Source organism: Pan troglodytes, chromosome 8 (genome assembly GCF_028858775.2).
Source record: "Pan troglodytes isolate AG18354 chromosome 8, NHGRI_mPanTro3-v2.0_pri, whole genome shotgun sequence".
Taxonomy (NCBI): Eukaryota; Metazoa; Chordata; class Mammalia; order Primates; family Hominidae; genus Pan; species Pan troglodytes.
In genome coordinates this window covers 105,380,129-105,398,886 of record NC_072406.2, presented here as the reverse complement: position 1 = coordinate 105,398,886, position 18,758 = coordinate 105,380,129, and the positions used below count along the sequence as shown (strand labels likewise).

Sequence of the window (18,758 nt, the reverse complement as noted above, 5' to 3'; positions counted from 1 at the left end):
CCAGGAGTTTGATACCAGCCTGGGCAACATGGTAAAACCCCATCTCTACAAAAAAAAAAAAAAAATTAGCTGGGCCTGGTGGTATGCGCCTGTAGTCCCAGCTACTTGGGAGGCTGAGGTGGGAGGATGACTTGAGCCCAGGATGTGAAGGTTGCAGTGAGCTAGGATCATACTACTGTACTCCAGCCTGGGTGAGAGAGACAGACCCTGTCTCCAAAACAAAACAAAACAAAACAAAATTAGCCAGGCGTGCTGGCGGGCGCCTGTAGTCCCAGCTACTCAGGAGGCTGAGGCAGGAGAATCACTTGAACCCGGGAGGCAGAGGTTGCAGTGAGCCGAGATCACACCATTGCACTTCAGCCTAGGCAACAAGAGCAAAAATTCCGTCTCAAAAAAAAAAGAAAGACAAAAAAGGGGAAAAAATTAAACAAATTGAATCACAGAGAGAAAAAAGATTGGAAAAAAAACAAAAAAAAAAGAGTCAGGTTGACCCATCAGAAAGTATTAACTAGACTAACATACAGGTAATTGGAATCCCAAAAAGTAAGAGAAAAAAAGGAGTGGGTAGAAAAACATACAAATTTGAAGTAATACTGGCCCAAATTTTTTTCTTCTTTGATTAAAAGCATCAACCCACACACCCAAGACATCAAGGGAACCTCAGGCTGAATAAAATCAAGGAAAGCCACAATTTGTGATTAAGATGAAGATGCATATTATAGACCCTAGAGCAACCAGTAAAACAATAAAACCAAAAAAAAAGCTAAAAATTCAATATAATAGAATGAAACACTGCTTTTTTTAAAGTTAGCTCCCCAAAAGACACAAAACTAGGAACAGAGAAACAAATAACAGACATACAAATAGAAAACAAATAGCAGGATTAGAGACTTGAACTCAATCATATCAATATTATATTAACTATAAGTAGACTAAACACTCCAATTAAAAGTTAGATATTGTTAGATCCAACTATGTGCTGTTTATAAGAAATACACATTAAACACAAATTGAAAGAAAGAAAATTATTGTACAAACACTAAGCATGTTCATATCAGATAGAGAATACTTCAAGACCTTTGACATGGATTATCAGAAATAAATACCAGAGATAAAGAGAATTACTTGAAATAAAGAGGGACATTTTACAATAATTAATGAAGAAAATATAACATTTTAAACTGTATATACACCTAGTAATGGGGCCTCAAAATACATAATGCAAAAATTGACAGAATTAAAGGGCAAAATAGATAAATCCACAATTATGTTTGGAGACCGTAACACTTCCTTTCTCAGTAATTGTTAGAACAAGAAGACATAATGTCAGTAAGGGTATAGATTGAAAGAACATTATTAAACAACTGGGTCCAAATGACATTTGTAGAGCACTGAACAACTGCAGAATACAAATTACTTTCAAGTACACACAGAACATTCACCAAGACAGGCCAAATGCTATGACCCAAACTTTAAATTGAATATTGAACATTTTCTGTTCTTAAAAAGTCTCCTACTACCCATCCCTATTGCTTCTCCTAACTGCACTGCAATTGCCACCCCCTCTCTTCTCCAACCTCTTTTCTTTCTTTTCCTTTATGATGATAATCAATTTCGTTGTCATATTTGTTTCCTTGAACTTTGCTAACTCATGCTCTTATTATCTCATCTTCTGCCTGAAGAGGCATATTGAGTTATTTTCTTGAACAAAGATGGTTTCCTCCCTGAGGGGAATTTTTGTTCCTTGTGATTAAAAAAGAAAGCTGTCCCCAACCTTCAACTAAACTTAATTTTTTTTGTGGAGGGGGCAGGGACAGGGTCTCACTCTGTCACCCAGGCTGGAGTGCCGTGGCAAAATCATGACTCACTGCAGCCTCAAACTCCTGGGCTCAGGTGATCCTCCCATCTCAGCCTCCCCAGTATCTAGGATTACAGGCGAACATCATCATGCCCAGCTAATTTTTGTATTTTTTGTAGAGACAGGGTCTTGCTATGTTGTCCAGGCTAGCCTCAAACTCCTGGCCTCAAGCAAGCCTCCCCGCCTCGGCCTCCCAAAGTGCTGGGATTACAGGCGTGAGACACCACACCCATCCTAAACTTAGTTTTATGGGCAGATTATTTCTTCATGGCAAGAGTTCTGACCAAAAGATTCCTCTTTGGAGGACTCCATGGTGATTTGAGGTTCTCTTACTCTCTCTGCCCACCTTTGGGTGTCCACCATAGCTGAGCTGGGAGGAAACACTCCCAGACTCACCAGAGTACACTCGGCTCATAATTTGCTTTCTCCCATTCCTGCCTTGAAAGCTATTGCCTTATTTCAGCCATGAGTGAGTTTCCCAGTGGCGGTCATCCACTCTATGACGATGTGCTTCCCCAGAAGAGGGAAGTGGCTGATTCCCAGGAACCAGCAGTAGCAGACAGGCTTGGCTCATAGAACAGACAGCGTGGCTCCTCCTAGGCAGAGTGGGAAGCAGAGAGGCCAAGCCACAAACAGGAGCGCCTCATCAGACACTGGGCACACACAAAAGCAAAGGCCAGGCCTCCCACATTCACACCATGTGTGGGGGCCTCCTCACACAGGGCAGCCCACGTGGGGAGCAGAGCCACCAGCAGGAGCCTCTCCATGTAAGATGTAGCCTGAGAACTCTGACCTACCCACTCGAGGAAGCTCCAACTGCCAAAGGAATAGCCTTTCCTAAGGGAACAACATGCTAATCATGCAAAGACAAGAGACTTCAACATGTCTTCCTCCCTTGGAAAAGTCAAATTTTTAAAATATAGACTAAGAAGAATGGTAATTCCTATGTAATTTCCAGATATTTTGCTAAATGGTTTGTACGTATATTATTTCTAATTCTTACAATAATCTCGCATGTAAGGTGTCATTATCCTCATATTATAGACAAGGAGATTGAGGACTTGAGAAATTAAGAAACTCACCCCAAGAACACAGTTAGGACATGGTGGAGAAAAGGATAAAGTAAAAGATTTTTTGTTCTAAAACCTACATCACACTACTTTTTCAAGAATTCCCTTAGAAGCAACAAAGACTTTTGTTAAACAAACACATTCTGTAATCCTAAAAGAAACTCATTCCGGCCACTTGTGGAACCTCCCAACTTCACAGATACTCTTGCCTAGCTCTCATCCCATCCAGTTCTCTGTTGTCTCTTGCCCAGTTGGCTTCTGGACATAACCTTGTCTTTCTGGCCCTCTACTTGTCCAGTTTAATACTTCCTGCTGGAAAACATGAGATGTATTTTTCTAGGCTCAAACTTCTGATATCCTTCTAAGGTCTTCCTTTTCACTTCTGGTTTTTAGTCAGAAGAACATGCCTAGATCTAATGTGATTTATGGGACTCTGACAATTGACAGTTAAAATACCCAGTGAAAAATTTAGCCCCTTCCATCTCTGGAGCACACGAAGAAAATGATCTTACAAAGGCCACCCATTAGAAGCCCACTACTGCAGAAGTTACCCTTATTTTTTTTTTTTTACTTTATTCTGTAGAGCAGTTTTAGTTTCACAGCAAAATTGCGAGCAAAGTATAGAGATTTTTTTTTATATACCTACTTCCCCCACATGTATAGTGTCCCTCATTATCAGCATCCCCCACTGGAGAGGTACATTTTTACAACGGATGAACCTACATTAAAACATTATTAGCACTGGAAGTCCATCATTTACATTAAGTTTCTAGAGTTACCTTTTGAGAAAACAAGTCTTATGTCATACTCCTGCTTAAAAACCTCTACTGGGCCTCTGTAACTTAAGCCCACATTTCCCAGAGTACAGATCATTACGACCAAACCATCTTCTTCAGCCCCACCTCTCTGTTACCATCACATTGAATTTCCAGTCTTTTGTATCTTCAGGCATTTGCACTTGTTGTTTTCTCTAACAAGAAAACCCTTTCCCTGTGCCTGGAGAACTCAAGGCCCCATCAGTCTTTCCTGAGTGCTCCCATGGCTTTTTGCTCATATCCCATATCAGTGGTTCATTGTCTTTCAATTCAACAAAGGCTTCGTGAGCACCAAGTGCTGGGAGAAGAGCTAGGCTTTAGGCCAGAGTTCCTATTCTTGAAGAGCTCTCCCAACAATGAAAGTGTATTAGTCCATTTTCATGCTGCTGATAAAGACATATCCAAGACTGGGTAATTTATAAAGAAAAAAAGGTTTAATGTACTCACAGTTCCACATGGCTGGGGAGGCCTCACAATCATGGCAGAAGGCAAAAGGCATGTCTTACATGGTGGCAGACAAGAGAGAATGAGAGCCAAGTGAAAGGGAAAACCTCTTATAGAACCATCAGATCTCATGAGACTTATTTACTACCACGAGAACAGTATGGGGAAACCACCCCATGATTCAATTCTCTCCCACCAGGTCCCTCTCACGACATGTGGGAATTATGGGAGCTACAATTCAAGACGAGATTTGGGTGGGGACACAGCCAAACCATATCAGGAAGCAATAACACCAATGCCACTATCAAAACACATTGTTTTAGTCCATTTGCATCATTATAAAGGAATACCTGAGGCTGGGTAGTTTATAAAGAAAAGAGGTTTATTTGGCTCACGGTTCTGAAGACTGTACACATAGCATAGTGCTGGCATCTGCTTCTGGTGAGGCCTCAGGAAGCTTACAGTCATGGCAGGCAATGGGAGCCAGCATGTCACATGGCAAGAGAGTGAGCAAGGTGGGGGGTGTGCCACATTCTTTTAAACAACCAGATCTCACTTAAACTCAGAGTGAGAACTCACTCATTACTGTAAGGAGAGCATCAAGACATTCATGAGGGATCCACCCCCATGATCCAAACACCTCCCACTAGGCCCCACCTCTAACATTGGGGATTACATTTCAACATGAGATTTGGAAGGGACACACATCCAAACCATGTTACTCATCTATCAGAAAAGTAAAATAAAATTTGCAAAGAAAAGAAAGGTTAACCTAGTCTGGGGAAGTCAGGAAAGCCATCACAGAGGTGGAAGACCTAAGCAAAATCTGACTGAGTATGAATCTGTTGATAAATGGGGTAAGCAGGGAACTGGTGGGGAGAACATTTCACAAGAATATTATCACATAAAATCAACAATGTAGCATGAGTGTATTCCTTAGCATTTGTTGAAAAGAAATGAGGTTGGAGTTTGTGTTAGTTCATTTTGCACTATTATAAAGGAATATCTGAGACTGGGTAACTTATAAAGAAAAGAGGCTTTTTTTTTTTTTTTTTTTTTTGAGATGGAATCTCACTGTCACCCAGGCTGGAGTGCAGTGGCATGATCTTGGCTCACTGCAACCTCCTCCTCCTGGGTTCAAGCAATTCTCCTGCCTCAGCCTCCCAAGTAGCTGGGACTACAGGCATGCACTGCCACACCTGGCTAATTTTTCTATTTTTAGTAGAGTCGGGGTTTCACCATGTTGCCCAGAGTGGTCTTGAACTCCTGACCTCAGGTGATCTGCCTGCCTTGGCCTCCCAAAGTGCTAGGATTATAGACATGAGCCACTGTGCCTGGCCAAGAAAAGAGGTTTAATTGGCTCACTGTTCAGCGAGCTGTACAGGAAGCATGGTGCTGGCATCTGCTTGGCTTCTGGTGAGGCCTCAGGGAGCTTTTACTCATGGCAGAAGTTGAAGCAGGAGTGGGCATATCACATGGCAAGAGAAGGAGCAAGGGTGGGAAGGAGGTCTCAGACTCTTAAATAACCAGATTTCACATGAACTCATAGAGCAAGAATTCACTCATTATTGTGAGGGTGGCACCAGCCCATTCATAAGAGATCTGCCCCCATGACCCAAACACCTCCCACCAGGCCCCACCTTCAACACAGGGGATTACATTTTAACATGAGACTAAAGGGGACAAATATTCAAACCATATCAGAATTGTTTCATCTATAGAGTGTATTACAGAATTCTGTGCCAGATATGTACTGAGAATAAATAGAATAAAAATTACTATGTAAAATATAAAATGGGCCATAATATTTCTTCAACAAAGGAAAGGTGATCATAACCTGCTCTCTTGTGACCACACATCACAACTAACATTTGGAGCAAAAGCATTACAAATGAATTCTACAAATCTGAATGTAGTATTGCAGCAGACACAAAGAACAGAATTTAGTAAGGCACCTGAGGTGGTTGTAGATGTGGCGCTTTATAAGCCACATGGATCAATTTGAAAAATAAATTAATATCTTAATAAGAGAAAGTACTGTTGCCAAAAAATGAAAAAGAATATGTAAATGGCAGGCAATTTTTATCAAATTATGCAGAAAGATGAAAGTGAGCAATATTAGAAGTTGCACCTTGCCTCCAACTGACTTTATTTTTTTGAGACAGAGTCTCGCTTTGTTGCCCAGACTGGAGTGCAGTGGCATGATCTCAGCTCACCGCAACCTCCACCTCCTGGGTTCAAGCAATTTTCCTGCCTCAGCCTCCTGAGTAGCTGGGACTACAAGCGACAGGCGGGCGCCACCACCCCTGACTAATTTTTGTATTTTTAGTAGAGATGGGGTTTCTAATTTTTATATTTTTAGTAGAGACAGGGTTTTGCCATGTTGGCCAGGCTTGTCTCAAACTCCTGACCTCAAGCAATCTGCCCGCCTCCACCTCCCAAAGTGCTGGATTACACTGCACCCAGCCACCTCCATCTGACTTTTACTCCTACTTTGCTGCTCTTGTAGCTGCACAGGTATGCAGTTAGGGATTCATTACTGAGCACAGAGAATAATACAGAGTCAGAACCAGGCTCAGAGTGTGCCCTGACAGAGATGCTAAAGCTGTATGCTTAAACAATAAGGATTTCTTTTTTCTTTTCTTTTCTTTTTTTTTTTAAGATGGAGTCTCGTTCTGTCACCCGGACTTGAGTGCAGTGGCGCAATCTTGGCTCACTGCAACCTCTGCTTCCTGGGTTCAGGCAATTCTCCTGTCTCAGCATCCTGAGTAGCTTGGATTACAGGCGTGCGCCACCATGCCCGGCTAATTTTTGTATTTTTAGTAGACACGGGGTTTCACCATATTGGCCAGGCTGGTCTCGAACTCCTGATCTCAGGTGATCCACCTGCCTCAGCCTCTCACAGTGCTGGGATTACAGGCATGAGCCTCCGTGCCTGGCCTAACCAATAAGGATTTCAACATATGAGTGATTTGGTGACAATATTCTAGTTAGACATGGGGTTTTTTTCAAAGAACACTATTTTTACTTCAGTTGTCTATCTAGAGTAGTTTTGTGAGGGTTAATAGAGTTGCCAGGGAAGTAAAAGCCATGTCCACAACCCTGCCACACAAGCCATCTCAGGTGGCACCACTGCTATCAGTCACCACCCAGCTTTTCAAAGGAATGGTCTGCACCACTGCCTCTCCTTCCCACATCTCCCCTTCAAACCAGTTTCTACTCCCTCCACTGAGACCATTTTCTTAAAGCTCACCAATAACCTTAGTGGACAAAGAAAACAGGGTTTTCAGCTTTTGTTCTCTTCAGCCTCTCCATAGAATTTACATCCTGACCACTCCCTCCTTGCTAAAACTCTTTCAATACTTCTATAATAATAAATCATGTGGTTCTTCTTAAGCCTTCCTTTTTCTTATTCTCCATTCTCCACTTCATACGCCACATATACATAAGAGTTTTCAAAGTTAAGGCTTGGCTTATCTATGCTTCTTCCAGTCACCTATGCTTAAGGCTTCAACTAACACCTTTGTGCAGAGGACACTGAAAACTTCCAGCATCTTAAAGACTCCAAGCAGCTTTTTTCTGTTTCTTGTCATATTACCTTGTCTAGGATTTATAGTCCAATGCTGGTAATAGAGATGATATTGACATCCTTGCTTATTCCTAACTATAGTGAGAAGAATTCTAATGCTTTCTCACTTAGACTTATTAATATAGGTTTCTAGTCAATACTCTTTTATCAGGTTGAGGAAGTTATCTTCTATTCCCATTATGCTAAAAATGTAATGTTTGTTTGCTTGTTTTGGGCCGTGTGTGTGTGTGTATGTGTGTGTGTGTGTGTGTGTCTGTGTGAGAGAGAGAGAGATAAAGTACACATAACATAAAATTTATCACTGGTAACATTTAGTATATGTATAATATTTTGCAATCATCACCACTATCTAGTTCCAGAAAATTTGCATCACCCAAAAAGGAAATCCTGCACCCATGAAGCAATCTTCCCCACTCCCCCTAATCCCAGCCTCTGGCAGCCATTAATCTGCTTTATATCTATACATTTTATATTCTAGAAATGTAATCATACAACACATGGTTTTGGTGTCTGGCTTCTTTCCCGTAGCATAATATTGTCAAGGTTCGCCCATACTGTAGTGTGTATCAGTACTTCACTCCTTTTTATGGCTGAATAATATTCTGTTATCTGGATATGCCACATTTTGTTTATCCATTTGTCAGTTGATGAACATTTAAATTGTGTCCATCTTTCGACTATTGTGAACAGTGCTGCTATGAAGATTCGTGTATAAGTTTTTGTTTGAACATCTGTTTTCAGTTCTTTCAGTTGTATACCCAAGAATGGAATTGTTGGGTCTATGCTAATCCTATGTTTAACTTATGGAAGAAATGTCAAAGTGTTTTTCACAGCCTCTGCACCATTTTACATTCTCACTACCAATGTTAAAGAGGTCCAACTTCTCTACATACTTGCCCATGCTTGTTTTCTTTTTTTTTTTTAATGATAACTATCTTAGTGGGTATGAAGTAATACCTTGTGGTTATGGCTTGAATTTTCTTAATGACTACTGATGTTGAGCATCATTCCATATACTTGTTGGCCACTTGTATATCTTTTTTGTAGAAATGTCTATCCAATTTAGTTGCCTATTTTGTTGTTGTTGTTCAGTTGCAAGAGTTATTTGTATATTATGGATACTAGTCCTTTGTCAAATATGTGATTTCCACATATTTTCTCCTATTTTGTGGGTATTATTTTCACTTTGTTGATAATGTTCTTTGAGGAACAAAAGTTTTTAATTTTAATGAAGTCTAATTTATATATATTTTTCTTACCTTGTTTGTGCTTTTGGTGTCATATCTAAGAAACCATTGCCAAATCAAGGTCATAAAGATTTACCCATATGTTTTTCTGTAAGAGATTTCTGGCTTTCATTTAGGCCTTTTATCCATTTTAATTTTGTGTATGGTATAAAATAAGGGTCCAACTTACTTATTTTTTATAGGGTCTCACTATGTGGTCCAGGCTGATCTTGAACTCCTGGCCTCAAGCAATTCTACTGCCTCAGCTTCCCAAAGTGCTTGGATTACAGGTATGAGCCACTGCACCCGGCCAAACTGTATTCTTTTGTATGTGGACATCCAGTTGTTTCAGCACTGTTTGTCAAAGAGTAGTCTCTTTCCCCATTGGATGGTCTTGATACCCTTGTAATAATAAATTGGCCATAGATTTTGAGTTTGTTTCTGGACTTTCGTTATTAACTGAATGTTTGTATAACCCCAAAATTCATATGTTGAAGCCCTAACCCTCAATGCAATGGTATTGGAGATGGGCCTTTAGGAGGTGTCTTAGTCCATATTGTGCTACTATAATGGAATACTTGAGACTAGGTAATTTACAATAAACAGAAATTTATTGGCTCATGGTTCTGGAGGCTGGAAGGTCCAAGATCAGGGAGCCAACATCTTGTGAGGGCCTTCTTGCTGTATCATCTCATGACAGAAGGCAATGAACAAGAGAGAGCAAGAGAGAGAGCAAGATTTCAAACTTGCAGCTTCAAGCCCTTTTCTAATCTGCATTAATTCATTCATGAAAGTGGGGTCCACATAACCTAAACACCTCCCAGTTAGGCTCCACCTCCCAACACTGTTGCATTGGGGGTTAAGTTTTCAATACATGGTTTTTGGAAGACACATTCAAACCATAGCAGGAGGTAATTAGGTTTAGATTAAGTCATAATTTCAAGGTCCCCATGATGGGATTAGTAGACTTATCAGAAGGAAGAGAGTTCTCTCAGCCCTCCTCTCCAAAGGGCATGTTCCAAGAAAAGGCCACGTGAAGACATAGCAAAAAGACAGCCATCTGCAAGCCAAGAAGAGAGTCTTCCCCAGGAACTGAATCAGCCAGCACCTTTATCTTAGACTTCCAGCCTTCAAAACTATGAGAAATAAATTTTTGCTGTTCAAACCACCTAGTCTACGGTATTTTATTATGACAACCCAAGCTGACTAAGACACCTTTCAATTCTATTCCATTGATCTGTATTTCTATCCTTATGCCAGGACCACACTGTTTCGATTACTGTAACTTTATAGTAAGTTTTGAAATTAGGAAGTGTGAACCCTCCAACTTTGTTCATCTTTTTCAAAATTATTTTGACTATTTGGAGTCCCTTGCAATTTCTTGTGAATTTTAGGACCAGCTTTCCCATTTCTGCAAAAAAAGACATTGGTATTTTGATAATGATTGCATTGAATCTGTAGATCTCTTTGGGTGGTATTGCCATTTCAACCATATTAAGCCTTCTAATCCATAAACACAGGATGTCTTTTTAATTATTTAGGTCTTTTCTAATTTCTTTTGGTAATGTTTTATAGCTTATAGTATATAATTCTTGCACCTATTTGGCTAAATTCATTCCTAGGTATTTTATTCTTATTTGTTTGTTTCTAACTATATAAAAAAGTATTAATTTTATTAAATAGTTTTCTCAGCCTGTGATCCCCCATGATTATTTTCCTTTAATTTGTTAATATAGTGAATTATATTGATAAATTTCCTAAAATTGAACCATCCTTGTAACCCTGGTATAAACCTTGGTTGATCACAATGTATTGTGCTTTTTGTATATTGCTGAACAGAGGAGGGAAAGAATAGAGAAGCCCAAACTTAAAAAAAAAAAAAACCAAAACTCAAACTTTACTTCTCAGCCTGTCTTGCTGAGTAGTCATTTGACGCAGTTCTGGCCAACAAGACAAAAGCAACAGTTACTTTGTGGGGCTTCCAGGAAAAACTCTTTCAAAAGGAACTTATGTGGAGGGTCTAAGCCCCTCTCCCAGAAAAGCACAACTGGTTTGCATGGTGACTCACCTTGGGGTGATGAAGGCCCCAAAGTGCTGTGCTGGCCAACACATCTGAAAGGGATTTTGGAGAAAGAGCCCATTTTTTAACTTAATTCTTGGGTAAGGAATCTAATAAATGAGGTGACTAAACACCATTGGAATTTAAAGCTCTGGAAAAACACTCTCATCTGCCAGACCTATCCATCCCTATTTAATACCTTCAACTCTGAGTAGGAGACCCCTTCTGTCATTGTGAGATGGGAGGCAATAATAGGGTGACAAAGCAGAGGGTGGGTTTTATGGACTCAGCTAGACCTGGGTTCAAGTCTTAGCTCTGCAAGTTCTGACTTGACCTCTCTGAGCCTCATTTCCCCACCAAGTAAGTGGTGATAATGAGAGTTCCAACCCTGTAGGACTATTTGGGGGTAAAGAATGAAATGAACTATTGCATGTAAAATACATGGCACAGTACTCACATATGAGCTGTTGTTATGCTTATTATCATTAGTATAATTTATGTATCAGTTTAAGTAGAATACAATAATGATTACATTTTTAAAACAATGATGTGCTTTTGGAAAGTCCTCCATTTGAGTTACTTGAGGAGGTAGCATCATGTGTTACCACCCAAGGAAGTAATTGTAGCACCTGGTGACTGTTAGAGCCTCAGGAAAAGGAGCTAGAAGCTCTGGGTGAAACTGTCTGCCTTTAATCCAGAACCAACTTCTGTTACATGGTAGGGAAGCATAGACCAAGTAAGCAGAATCAAGAGTGGGGTCAAGCAGCAAGGAGTGGGGAGAGAGAGGCGAGTCTCCAGGGAGACAAGATGACCAGCCAGACAAAATGGCCTCCTCCCTGTCTGGGTGCTCAGGAGGTGGCCCAACGGCTGGCACACAGCAATAGATAGACGGCAGGAACCCTGGCCTGCCTCGGAGACAGATGCATCCGTCATCCTCAGGCAAGCAAGCAGTTTTTAGTGGAAGGTGGTGACTAGAAGTCAGCAAGCAGTTTTCAGTTCTAAAAGGATTTCAAAGCCTGGACAGCCCAAGAAGCAGCAGAGCATGACCTGAAGCCTACACAGAGTGTCTGAGCTTGGGAAGATCAGCCGGAAGATCAGCCTTCTGAAGAGGCCAGGTGTCTTGCTCTAGAGCCTTGGCTGGGAGTGGGGTTGGGGCAGGGATGACTAGGCCACGTGAGAAGAGGAAATGCCTGAACACAGGGCCTTCTCCAGTGCATGGAGGATATTAGCGCTCTGCCTGGACCTGCTCGGATTGCTGCACCATCTTGGGGCATACTGGCTCCTACTGGCCTTTTCTTCACAACAGCACCTGCACCTCTTTTAATGGAGGGCTCCCTTCTGGCTGTCAGAATCCCTTTCCCTGGGAATTTGTCTCTTTGGGGGCAGCCCTTAACCAATGACAATCGCCCCCTGATCAGGACCATCTGAGATGTGACCTGCATGCCTCAGTGCTACCCCGGAGGATGGAAACAAAGTGGCCTTATGTGGGACTGTGCTTGATAGTGCACCCCTGGTTAGCTTTTTCCCCTGCCTGCCTCATTCCCCACTGCCCTCTGGTTTTTCCTGGGAATACTTATAAACAAATCACTTGGCAAGAATCCTCCACATCTCAGGGTCTGTACCTGGGGAACTGTGCTTCACAGCAATGGTATCTACCACCATGCCTTGCACAGGTGCATGTTAAATATTTGGAGAGAGACACAGACGGAGGCAGAGGGACATTCTAGCATGACCTGAGCCACTTCTATCCATAGACAAGAACCCAGGCCTGGCCAGGACAGCATATGGTAAGAAAAAAAGGGCTCACCCTAGAAAAATCATTGTAACCTGGGGGCAGAAAAAGACAACACTTTGTCCTGTGGGTAGAATTTCCTCTTCATTTCCTTTAGTGAACGCCTCCACAAACCACAATGGGTTGGGTATGAAGTCTCTTTGACTCAGACCTGAAGGAAGTTCAATGTCAGGTCAAAAAACAGGGAAAGGGAGGTGAGAGAACATGCCCAGAGAGCAGGTCAGAGAAAGGTGGAGGCCGCAGATCATTGCCATCCAGGCTTCTCTGGACAGCCAAGACAGGTGGCACTGAGACCAGTGCCCCAAGGGTGGTAAATGTCCTGCCCCCTCCCAATCTCTTCTTTACATTTCTTCTAGAATGACATTTCTAGAATGGAACCAGGGAGGGTATCACAGAGAAGGTGGCATTGTGCTATGTCATTGTGGTAAGTAAAATAATGACCCCCCAAATATGTCTGTATCCTAATCCCTAGAACCTGTGAATATGGTACCTTATATGGCAAAAGGAATTTTGCAGATGCAATTAAGTTGAGGGTGTTAAAATGGGGGAATTATCGGGGAAGGCCAAATGTAATCACAAAGGTTCATTTGAGAGGTGGGAGGATCAGAGGGAGAAGATGTCACAACAGAAGCAGTGGTCAGAATGATGTGGCCATGAGCCAAGGAATGCAGCAGGCCTCTAGAAGCTGGAAAGGGCAAGGAACAGATTCTCCTTAGAGCCTCCAGAAGGAATGCGGCTCTACAGACACTTTGATATTAGCCCCCAAGATACCCGTTTTTGACTTCTGCCCTCCACAACTATAAGATAACACATTTATGTCATTTAAGCCACTAAGCATGTGGCAATTTGTTATGGCAGCAGTAGGAAACTAATACAGCCATTAAGGATGAAGAAGAGTCTTCCAGAAGAAACATGGAGAAGACTTTTTTTTTTTTTTTTTTTTTTTTTTGGTGACAGAGTCTCACTGTGCTACACAGGCTGGAGTGCAGTGGCATGATATTGGCTCACTGCAACCTCTGCCTACCATGTTCAAGCGATTCTCCTGCCTCAGCCTCCCAAATAGCTGGAACTACAGGCGCCCACCACCACACCTGGCTAATTTTTGTATTTTTAGTAGAGACAGGGGTCTCACCATGTTGGCCAGGCTGGTCTTGAACTCCTGACCTCAGGTGATCCACCTGTCTCAGCCTCCCAAAGTGCTGGGATTATAGGTGTGAGCCACTGCACCCGGCTACAAGACATTCTTGAGAAGAAATAGAAAGGCCATGACAGGTGTGGCAAAACACAGTGGGTGGGGGAAGCTGCTGGCAAACGGTAGTGGATGCTGTCGGTTGCCTATCTAGCATCAGTGCCCCCTACTGCCTTCTTAGCCAAATCCCAAGTTTTCTCAGGTACCTCTTACCCCACAAAGCCACATGCCTCAGGGGAAGCTGGCACCACTCCCCACTCTGGGATGGGAGGAGACTCATTGGCCTGAGAGTGACACCAGCCAGTGGGTATGAGCCCAGTTCTGGCCAGTGAGAGGAAGGGAAGTCACCAAAGGCAGGGGCTCTGAGGAAGGCTTTCTTCTCTCCTCTTCATCTGGACATTGTTGGTCTGGCTGTATGTCGTGGAATCCCTCTAGCCATCTTATACCCAAGTGGAGGAAGAAATCAGCACCCAAAGGAGAGCAGAACGGACAGGTGGAAAGAATCATGGATGTCAATGAGTCCTTAAAACAAGCAACTTGAAGTCTTCCCTTTTAGTGGACTTTCTGTATTGTGAGATCGTACATTTTCCTATGATCTGAACCGCAGTTTCTGTTACTTGCAGCCCAAAGCATCCTAACTGATATTGCTGATTTAAAAGGTCAAGGCCAGGTTACAAAAGACCTTGAAGGCCATGGTGAGGGATGAGCAATGCATGCACCTGTCATCAGGGGTTAGACATTTTTAACAGGGGAGTGACCTAACTTGTGTTTGGAACAAATGACTGTTAGTACACAGAAGATAAAAGGGGATTGGAACAGACTGGATTGAGGGGAGAGAACAGAAAGCTACCATAACAGTGCGGGTGAGGTGGGCTGAACCAAGGGATGGTTTGGAGGTGGGGAGGAAAAGAGACAAGATTCAGGTCCCATCAAAGAGCTTGGAACCTGAGAGAATACAGAGCATGAGAAGTTGAGATGACTACAGAATTTTTAAAAAATATACTCATTACTGTAATCCCAAGAATAAGGTATCTTAAATGCTTTTTAATGTCTACACCTATAATAAAGGGAAGCCTCAAGCCTCTTTCCCCTCCATTTCAACTGGGCTGGAGCCTGTATTTAAAGTACGTCAAAAGAAACAGTGATTGAAGTCAACACAGACGTTAAGAGTAAGATTAACACCCAGAAAAGCTGCAGGGCCCATAACCTTCCCCCAGAGGGGAGCTGACATGTTCTCTTTTTTTCTTCTTTTGTCTCTTGGGCATGTACCAAATCGTGCCCCAACTGAAACATCTGGAAGTGCACCAGGGACTCTCTAACAAAGGACAACCCTGGGAGCGAACTTGGCAATGACATTAGCACTTCTGCAGTAGACACACCAGTGTCACTTTTCAATTTAAAAAAACAAAACAAAACAAACAAACAAACAAAACCACTCCATTTCAGATTTTTGCCCCAGGTCAGAGATTCCTTTCTCAGGTAAAAATGCCATCATAGGCATGAAGTCAAGACTGTGAAAAGGAGACCCACGCTCACATATTCCAAATGGCACCTGACTTCTGGCTCCCCGTTTGTAAGAAAATACCACAAGCTGTTGAGAAATGATGAATAGTCCTAAAACTGTAAAGCGAAGAGTGATCAGCACCACCACAATTTGAAGTATGAAGACTATCTGTAGACAATCTGCACGTTTAACATCATAAAAGATGTCCGATGAAAGATTTCTGCTCCAGAAGAAGCTAAGGCTTTGCCTTGCCTTCCGTTTGACTCCCATTCAGCCCCTATATTTATATAGGTGAATATATTACAGTCAGAGATTTTCAGGTTATATTTCACAGATGACATTTTTAATCTGCCTCAAAAATGTAAACATAGCAAGGGTGTTCTGCAGACACACTGCCTGGAGCAACTGTCAAATGGAAAATTCAGTGGAAAGTTTAGCCTGTCTCCAGTTTAACTAAGTTGAGGAATGCTGCAAAAACAGGTGTTGTCTGACACAAGTAATAATTATCTTTCACCTTGATGGATGTTAGTTTAATCTGTTCCTTACACGGTAGCTTGGTCTCAGCTGACTGAATTTAGTGCCAAAAAAGCAGATGAGAGGGTGAGTGTGGCTGGTATGTGACACTAGTTATAAGACAAGGCTTTTGGGAAGTTTTGATTGATTTTCCTAAGGGGGCTTAATCATTTCTCCTGTTTGCCCAATAAATATTTAAATCTAGATGGATATCATGGTACTCTGTTAAGGTACTAACATTTTCATTAATGGATTTTAAGAGAGTTTCATTGAGAGCATGATTCAATTCAATGACTTTCACAGAGAAGGGAAAATGAGTTACTAGAACATTTCCTAAGACATGAACAGACCCTATATATTAATGTTTCAGGATAAATTACTCAGCCAGAGGGACTGCAATGTTAGCTGGGGAAAAGTAGAAGAAAGGCCTTCCAAATGCTGATCTTAAGCCTTATTCAAAGTCTTTCAAACTGAAAGGCATATAACTTGAAACATTACTCATGTATCTAGCAGCCCCAAAGAAGCCTGTCTGTGCCAAGGATAAAGCCGCATTGTCACTATATGCTGCTTTCTTTTTTATCTTCTGGAAATTTTTTTTTAAGCTAGTGACAGGCAATTTGATAAGATGCTGCTTTTGGCAGTCTTTTGGACACAGTCATTTCAGAAGGGAAAGTGGTCTATCATCCCCAAATGGCAGGAATATGTTTTATAGATAATATTCAGAACAAAGCCTGTGAAACTCACCATACTCAATTCATGAAATATTGAAGTTCCTACCATGAAAATCAGTAGAGTGTAGTGAGGAGGCTGGGACCCTGGACTGCTTGGATCTTGACTTCTTTACCTACCAGCTGAGTGGCCTTGAGCAAGGCACTTACCTTTTCTATGCCTCAGTTTCCTCATCTGTGAAATGGGGATGATGTATTTCTTACTTCACGGGATTTCACTGTAGTTGTAGTAAACATCACAAAACCCTGTGGGGAATAAAATGATGAACGAGATGCCCACATGCATGTGCGCACCTTCTCAAAGAACTTAACAACAAAACAGGGCAGGCAGAGATTCATGAACCATTGCAGAATATGAATGGGATAATGACCAAGGGTAATAGATAAACAAAGAGTTCTAGGAGCAAGGAATGACTTAATCCAACATGAGCTGGGCTTTAGAAATTAAGTAGGATCTCAGTGGGAAGGAGATATCCGCAAGTAGAGGGAGTTAACTGCTGTGATGGAGAAGTAGAGAGAGTAATCTCCCAGCTGAAAGATCACTGTGAAAGGAAGCAAGCAGGCTTTGTCCTACCATACAACCCTGCACCAAATGCAAAACACTGGGAATATTCAGGGCTCTTTAGAAACACTGTTCCACCTCAATCACCCCAGAATAGGCTGTTTCAACAAGCCACATCAGAGCCATCAGTTTGATGCAGACAAATCGAGCATGAATTTTATTACAAACTAGTGTCTTCTCTGGGTCCAGTCCCAGAATCAGAGGCCACAGGGACCAGGGAGCTGGTGAGAGAGCTGGCGGGGAGCAGATCCTGTGTGTGTGTGTGTGTGTGTGTGTGTGTGTGTGTGTGTGTGTATGTGTGTGTGTGTGTGTTACTTGGATCTCCCATGTTTTTACCCACCAGTGAGTACCATGGTCCCATTGATAGCCATACCCCAGGCTGTCCCGGCTTTTCCCACATTTCACTTCCAACTCTTCTCTTCAGGAGGTCTGTCTCCTGGACAGCTCTCACACAATAATGGCTAACATTTACTGAGCACCTACTTTGTGCTGGGCACTGTTCTTAGCTGTCAGCAATCCAGGAGATGGGTACTATTTATTTTTATTTATTTATTTATTTTTTTGAGGTGGAGCCTCATTCTTGTCACCCAGGCTGGAGTGCAGTAGCACAATCTTGGCTCACTCCACCTCCTCGGTTCAAGCAATTCTCCTGCCTCAGCCTCCCAAGTAGCTGGGATTACAGGCGCCCGCCACCACCTCCGGGTAATTTTTGTATTTTCAGTAGAGACGGGGTTTCATCATGTTGGCCAGGCTGGTCTCGAACTCCTGACCTCAGGTGATCCACACACCTTGGACTCCCAAAGTGCTGGGATTACAGGCATGAGCCACTGCACCATAATAAAAGGTACTATTATTATGCCCTTTCCACAGAGGTAAGAACTTGCGTTACATGAGCCTGACCATGTAAAATGGAGCTTGACAGCCCTTCACTCAGGGCCACACCAGCTCATTGCCCTGTGATTGCTGGGCCACTATTTTTCTATCTTCCACTGGGTATTGCCTGAACTGCCACCACCCTCTCTTGACCACCCATCTCCAGGGATCTTCTCCTGTTTCCTGGGCTCTCCACAATAGAGACACTGGGCTCCAAGTGACAGTTCTTACCTTGCTACCCCAGCCCTTTTCCAGAGCACCGTTTGCGGGAGGGAGGGAAAGCGAGGGAACAGGCATGGATATGGAGGCCATGCACACCTGGAAACCTGGGAATCCTCTCAGCCCTGCTGTTTAATCTGACTGTGATGCAATAATTTTCTTCTCAGTCACTTTGCATGCCAGGGACCCCCAGCCAATGATGCCCCACCCGGGATTTGCTTGGTCACGCTAATGTGCCCCAGCTTCCCTGTGTTGTAGCTTGTACCCACGTTCAGTGGTTCCCAAGCTCTTGTACTGTGCCCAAGAAGAATGAGGAT

At 42.5% G+C, this 18,758-nt stretch overlaps 1 long non-coding RNA gene across 1 annotated transcript in view; it reads right to left on the bottom strand.

Moving 5' to 3' along the window:
* The window catches only part of LOC134807199 (uncharacterized), a 50,550-nt gene extending 32,008 nt beyond the window's left edge, over positions 1-18,542 (bottom strand). Inside the window, exons 1-2 of the long non-coding RNA XR_010146986.1 lie at positions 18,454-18,542; positions 16,938-17,033 (exon numbers count right to left, since the gene is read on the bottom strand). This is a non-coding gene — a long non-coding RNA (uncharacterized LOC134807199). The remainder of the gene's footprint in view (positions 1-16,937; positions 17,034-18,453) is intronic.
* Between the last annotated feature and the right edge of the window lie 216 nt (positions 18,543-18,758).